The sequence below is a fragment of the Lonchura striata genome, chromosome 33 (genome assembly GCF_050655825.1).
Source record: "Lonchura striata isolate lonStrDom1 chromosome 33, ASM5065582v1, whole genome shotgun sequence".
Taxonomy (NCBI): Eukaryota; Metazoa; Chordata; class Aves; order Passeriformes; family Estrildidae; genus Lonchura; species Lonchura striata.
In genome coordinates, this window is record NC_140735.1 from 3815001 (window position 1) to 3822500 (window position 7500).

Below are 7500 nucleotides of genomic sequence, written 5' to 3' on the forward strand. Positions count from 1 at the left end.
CCGGCGCCGCCACGGGTGCGGCTGGGCCGAGAGCGGACGGGCTTGGGGGCTCCGCGCGCGTGCGAGCGGGGACACGCGTCCCCGGACCGATCCGCTCGCGGATCGGTCCCGGCACAGGGTAGACCGGGGGGGTGCCGCCACCCGCCCGCGGACAACGGCTCTCCTGGCCGGACGACGGAAGGACGGGACCGCCGGGCCGGGGTGGGGATGGCCTTCACCCTTTTCTGCCCAGGGAACCCGTCCGAGCGTTCGAGAAAGGTGCCACCGGCTTTCGCCCGCCCCGCGGCTGGCGCGCTCTCTCTCTCTCTCTCTCTCTCTCGGCCTCTCTTTCTCTCCCCTTCGGAAAAGCCGGGGTACGGCACCGATCAACGGAAAAAAAAAAAAAAAAAAAAAAGGCACATGGCGTGCGCGGCCCACAAGGACCCGTGCTAACCACGGGCGCCGGGGGCCCGGGGGGGGGCGAGGCGCGCGCCGCCTTCTCGCTGCCCCCCCCCCTTCGAAACCCACCGGCATCGCTCGGCTCGGGGCTCGCTCGGCCCCCCGGCTCCACACAACCTCGGCTTTCGTGGGCCCGCACGCTTCTCGGTGCCGCGGCTTAGGGCCGCGAGAGGAAAAGGCCATCGGAGGCCGGGCGGGCGGGGCCCCCCACAGCACCCGCACACGCCCTTGAAAAAATAGCAACGGACCGCCCGGGGCAGAAGCGGGCTCGGTCGCCACGACCGAGGAAGGGCGAGGCGCCGCCGCCTCGCCCGCGACCTTCCGGGGGTTGCTCTCTGCCGGGGGCTTCGGTCCGTGCTAGGGCGGGCCGGCCACCGCGGCCGGCCCCTCTCTGCCCGCGAAAAAAACAGCCCGCCCGCAAGGCGGGTCCCCGGCTTAAGGCCGAGGAAGGGGGTGACTTCAACAGCACGCGCCGGTGGGACGGGGTGCCGCCACCCCGGCTCCACGGCTCATCGGGCGACCGCCGTCACCGAGCCCCTCCGGCCACGCGGCGAATGCCGAGGCCAGGCCGCGCGCCCCACCGCTGCCCTTCCGACACGGACACGCTGGCAAACAGGTCGGGAGCGGGGGAACCGGGCGCCGCCACCGCGGCGGGCTGGCCGGGCCTTGCTCGGGGAGGAGGCTCTCGGGCGAGGGCCGGGGAAAAAAAAAGCCCGGCCGCGTCGACCCCCGGCTGCCGGCCACTGCCACCGGACCGGCTGCCGGAAAAATGCCTGCCGGAGCGGGCCCCGGCTTAAGGCCAGGCGGAAAAGGGACGAGGCGCCGCCGCCTCACCTGCCACCGATCGTCCCAGGGGGGCCGCCCCCCCTTCAACCGGGCCGGCACGGCAGCCGACCGGAGCGGAGCAACACACACGCGGGGCTTCTCACCGCCTCGCTGCGGCCAGCGAGCGGCTTCTCGACACGGTCTTTCGGGCCGTCTCTCTCGGCTCTCGGCTCTCTCTCTGGTGGCCCTTCACACTGCCCATTCTCTTCTCTCTGGCTTCTCGGGCAGCTCTCCCCCCGAAAGAGCGCCCTGGGCAGGACGGGAACCGGGACCAAGCCACGCGGCTCACCCGGCCTAGGCGGCACTCGCTCTGCCCCGACGACCGCGCGGCGCGGCCGCCCTATCCTCCGCCTTGCGACGCAGGCACCCTGGAAACCTGCGGGGACGCGGCCCGTCACCTCGCTCCCAATATACGGAAAGATAAGTCCAAGGCCGCCGACGCCTCCAAGGAGACGAGTGGAAGTCGACCGGGAGGGTGCGCCAGCGCAGGCCGACCGCTACGTCGACATAGCCGGAGGCAGCCTGGAACAGCGACCCCTTGGTGAACTTCCGCAGGCGGCCGCGACACCAGGTCTACCCGGGCGGACGGAGACCAGGTCTACCCCGGCTCCGGGATACCAGGTCTACCCCGGCCGCCGGGTACAAGGTCTACCCCGTCTCCGGGATACCAGGTCTACCCCGGCCGCCGGGTACAAGGTCTACCCCGTCTCCTGGATACCAGGTCTACCCCGGCCGCCGGGTACAAGGTCTACCCCGGCTCCTGGATACCAGGTCTACCCCGGCCGCCGGGTACAAGGTCTACCCCGTCTCCGGGATACCAGGTCTACCCCGGCCGCCGGGTACAAGGTCTACCCCGTCTCCTGGATACCAGGTCTACCCCGGCCGCCGGGTACAAGGTCTACCCCGGCTCCTGGATACCAGGTCTACCCCGGCCGCCGGGTACAAGGTCTACCCCGTCTCCGGGATACCAGGTCTACCCCGGCCGCCGGGTACAAGGTCTACCCCGGCTCCGGGATACCAGGTCTACCCCGGCCGCCGGGTACAAGGTCTACCCCGGCTCCGGGATACCAGGTCTACCCCGGCCGCCGGGTACAAGGTCTACCCCGTCTCCGGGATACCAGGTCTACCACGGCCGCCGGGTACAAGGTCTACCCCGTCTCCTGGATACCAGGTCTACCCCGGCCGCCGGGTACAAGGTCTACCCCGTCTCCGGGATACCAGGTCTACCCCGGCCGCCGGGTACAAGGTCTACCCCGGCCGCCGGGTACAAGGTCTACCCCGGCTCCGGGATACCAGGTCTACCCCGGCCGCCGGGTACAAGGTCTACCCCGTCTCCTGGATACCAGGTCTACCCCGGCCGCCGGGTACAAGGTCTACCCCGTCTCCGGGGTACCAGGTCTACCCCGGCCGCCGGGTACAAGGTCTACCCCGTCTCCTGGATACCAGGTCTACCCCGGCCGCCGGGTACAAGGTCTACCCCGTCTCCGGGGTACCAGGTCTACCCCGGCCGCCGGGTACAAGGTCTACCCCGTCTCCGGGATACCAGGTCTACCCCGGCCGCCGGGTACAAGGTCTACCCCGTCTCCGGGATACCAGGTCTACCCCGGCCGCCGGGTACAAGGTCTACCCCGTCTCCGGGATACCAGGTCTACCCCGGCCGCCGGGTACAAGGTCTACCCCGGCTCCGGGATACCAGGTCTACCCCGGCCGCCGGGTACAAGGTCTACCCCGGCTCCGGGATACCAGGTCTACCCCGGCCGCCGGGTACAAGGTCTACCCCGGCTCCGGGATACCAGGTCTACCCCGGCCGCCGGGTACAAGGTCTACCCCGTCTCCTGGATACCAGGTCTACCCCGGCCGCCGGGTACAAGGTCTACCCCGTCTCCTGGATACCAGGTCTACCCCGGCCGCCGGGTACAAGGTCTACCCCGGCTCCTGGATACCAGGTCTACCCCGGCCGCCGGGTACAAGGTCTACCCCGTCTCCGGGATACCAGGTCTACCCCGGCCGCCGGGTACAAGGTCTACCCCGTCTCCGGGATACCAGGTCTACCCCGGCCGCCGGGTACAAGGTCTACCCCGTCTCCGGGATACCAGGTCTACCCCGGCCGCCGGGTACAAGGTCTACCCCGGCTCCTGGATACCAGGTCTACCCCGGCCGCCGGGTACAAGGTCTACCCCGTCTCCTGGATACCAGGTCTACCCCGGCCGCCGGGTACAAGGTCTACCCCGGCTCCTGGATACCAGGTCTACCCCGGCCGCCGGGTACAAGGTCTACCCCGGCTCCTGGATACCAGGTCTACCCCGGCCGCCGGGTACAAGGTCTACCCCGGCTCCTGGATACCAGGTCTACCCCGGCCGCCGGGTACAAGGTCTACCCCGGCTCCGGGATACCAGGTCTACCCCGGCCGCCGGGTACAAGGTCTACCCCGTCTCCGGGATACCAGGTCTACCCCGGCCGCCGGGTACAAGGTCTACCCCGGCTCCTGGATACCAGGTCTACCCCGGCCGCCGGGTACAAGGTCTACCCCGGCTCCTGGATACCAGGTCTACCCCGGCCGCCGGGTACAAGGTCTACCCCGTCTCCGGGATACCAGGTCTACCCCGGCCGCCGGGTACAAGGTCTACCCCGTCTCCGGGATACCAGGTCTACCCCGGCCGCCGGGTACAAGGTCTACCCCGGCTCCGGGATACCAGGTCTACCCCGGCCGCCGGGTACAAGGTCTACCCCGGCTCCTGGATACCAGGTCTACCCCGGCCGCCGGGTACAAGGTCTACCCCGTCTCCGGGATACCAGGTCTACCCCGGCCGCCGGGTACAAGGTCTACCCCGTCTCCTGGATACCAGGTCTACCCCGGCCGCCGGGTACAAGGTCTACCCCGGCTCCGGGATACCAGGTCTACCCCGGCCGCCGGGTACAAGGTCTACCCCGTCTCCGGGATACCAGGTCTACCCCGGCCGCCGGGTACAAGGTATACCCCGTCTCCTGGATACCAGGTCTACCCCGGCCGCCGGGTACAAGGTCTACCCCGGCTCCTGGATACCAGGTCTACCCCGGCCGCCGGGTACAAGGTCTACCCCGTCTCCGGGATACCAGGTCTACCCCGGCCGCCGGGTACAAGGTCTACCCCGGCTCCGGGATACCAGGTCTACCCCGGCCGCCGGGTACAAGGTCTACCCCGTCTCCTGGATACCAGGTCTACCCCGGCCGCCGGGTACAAGGTCTACCCCGGCTCCTGGATACCAGGTCTACCCCGGCCGCCGGGTACAAGGTCTACCCCGTCTCCTGGATACCAGGTCTACCCCGGCCGCCGGGTACAAGGTCTACCCCGGCTCCTGGATACCAGGTCTACCCCGGCCGCCGGGTACAAGGTCTACCCGGTCTCCGGGATACCAGGTCTACCCCGGCCGCCGGGTACAAGGTCTACCCCGTCTCCGGGATACCAGGTCTACCCCGGCCGCCGGGTACAAGGTCTACCCCGTCTCCGGGATACCAGGTCTACCCCGGCCGCCGGGTACAAGGTCTACCCCGTCTACGGGATACCAGGTCTACCCCGGCCGCCGGGTACAAGGTCTACCCCGTCTCCGGGATACCAGGTCTACCCCGGCCGCCGGGTACAAGGTCTACCCCGTCTCCTGGATACCAGGTCTACCCCGGCCGCCGGGTACAAGGTCTACCCCGGCTCCTGGATACCAGGTCTACCCCGGCCGCCGGGTACAAGGTCTACCCCGGCTCCTGGATACCAGGTCTACCCCGGCCGCCGGGTACAAGGTCTACCCCGGCTCCTGGATACCAGGTCTACCCCGGCCGCCGGGTACAAGGTCTAGCCCGGCTCCGGGATACCAGGTCTACCCCGGCCGCCGGGTACAAGGTATACCACGTCTCCTGGATACCAGGTCTACCCCGGCCGCCGGGTACAAGGTCTACCCCGGCTCCTGGATACCAGGTCTACCCCGGCCGCCGGGTACAAGGTCTACCCCGGCTCCGGGATACCAGGTCTACCCCGGCCGCCGGGTACAAGGTATACCACGTCTCCTGGATACCAGGTCTACCCCGGCCGCCGGGTACAAGGTCTACCCCGGCTCCTGGATACCAGGTCTACCCCGGCCGCCGGGTACAAGGTATACCCCGTCTCCTGGATACCAGGTCTACCCCGGCCGCCGGGTACAAGGTCTACCCCGGCTCCTGGATACCAGGTCTACCCCGGCCGCCGGGTACAAGGTCTACCCCGGCTCCTGGATACCAGGTCTACCCCGGCCGCCGGGTACAAGGTCTACCCCGGCTCCTGGATACCAGGTCTACCCCGGCCGCCGGGTACAAGGTCTACCCCGTCTCCGGGATACCAGGTCTACCCCGGCCGCCGGGTACAAGGTCTACCCCGGCTCCTGGATACCAGGTCTACCCCGGCCGCCGGGTACAAGGTTTACCCCGGCTCCGGGATACCAGGTGTAGCCCGGGGGGCCGGACAACGGGTCTACCCCGGCGCCCGGAGGAAAAGTCTATTCCGGGGCCATGGCAAGAGGTATTTCCCCATACCCGGGTAGTAGAGCGTTTCTCAATGGCCGGCTTTACCTTTTTTTGCCTGGTGGGGGTGGGGGGGGCGGGCGCGAGGGGGGGGGCTCGGTGTGGGTTTTTGTGGGGGGTGGGGGAATGTGCGTTGCGGGACTTTTGGTTCGAGTTTTCTGGGTTTGTTTTAGGAGTTACGGGGTTATCCCTTTGTTTTTTGTGGCTTGGTTCCCCTTGGTCTGGTTTGGGGTTCGGGTTTCATTTCCCGCGCTTCCCCTTTCCTCCCTTCTCGAAGAGAACGACTCTTCTGTTCCCTCGGCGCAAGAAACTGATCCGGAAAAGGAATTTTCTTGGCGAACTTTATTTCTTTCCCTCTGGTACCCAGAGCGATCCCAGACCAAGCTGACAGGCAGCCTGCGTCAGCCTGCCGTCGAAGCAGCGTCAGCAGCCCCCTCCGCCCGGGGTGCCGCGCAGCCCTACCCGGCCGAACGGAATTTCAGTGGGGCCAGCGCGCAAGGGAAGCGAGGGAGGGAGGGAGGGACGGGGGGGCGAGGGGGGGAAGGGAGGGAGAGAGAGACAGAGAGAGAGGGGCACGGTGACACACACGCCGGCTCCACACACTCGCAATCCGACGCCGCCCCCTCAGAGCCCGCCCATCGACGGTTGGGGGCGCCCCGCCTGAAGACTTTCCCCGCCTCCGCCCATCGACGGTTGGGGGCGCCCCGCCCTGCCCCATCAGACTCCCCGGCGCCGCTCGCAGACTACTTTCCCCACCCCCGTCGCCGTCCCCCGCCCGCTCTCTCCTCGGCCGGTTCGCACACCCGCAGCGGCGGGAGGGCCAGGAGCGGGCCGACACCGAGGAAGGCGGGTCCTTCGGCCAGCAGGGCCGGGGCCCGCGGCAGAGGCGGCCCCTTTGCCGAGAAGCCTTCTCTTCGGCTCTCGCCCAGCCTTCTGCTTTGACGGCCTTCTTTCCTTGACGCTCCAGCCCGGCCTGGCCCCGTCCGAGCCCGGGGCAGGACGGCAGCGGGGTGGGGGGGAGGGGGGTCGAGCGGCTGAAGGCAGTGAGGGATCCGGAGACGGAGGCAGGAGCCGGGCCGCTGTCGCTTTGGGCACGGAGGAGGCGGGAGCGCTGCCGGCTCCCAACGGCCGGCTCCTTCCCTCTCTAGACCGGCGCCGGGCGGCCGGAGGGTGGGTCGTGCGCGGGACAGCAGGTCCGCCCGGGACACCAGGGCGACAGGTCTGCCGCAGCAGCCGGGCGGCCGGAGGCCGGGCCCGGAGTAGGACGACAGGTCTACCCCGGCTCCCGGAAGACCAGGTCTACCCCGAGGCTTCCGTGCACCAGGTCTACCCCGGCTCCCGGAACACCAGGTCTACCCCGGCTCCAGGGGAACAGGCCTACCCCGGCGCCCGGAATTCCAGGTCTACCCCGGCTCCCGGAAGACCAGGTCTACCCCGGCTCCAGGAGAACAGGCCTACCCCGGCGCCCGGAATTCCAGGTCTACCCCGGCTCCCGGAAGACCAGGTCTACCCCGGCGCCCGGAAGACCAGGTCTACCCCGAGGCTTCCGTGCACCAGGTCTACCCCGGCGCCCGGAACACCAGGTCTACCCCGAGGCTTCCGTGCACCAGGTCTACCCTGGCGCCCGGAACACCAGGTCTACCCCGGCTCCAGGGGAACAGGCCTACCCCGGCGCCCGGAATTCCAGGTCTACCCCGGCGCCCGGAAGACCAG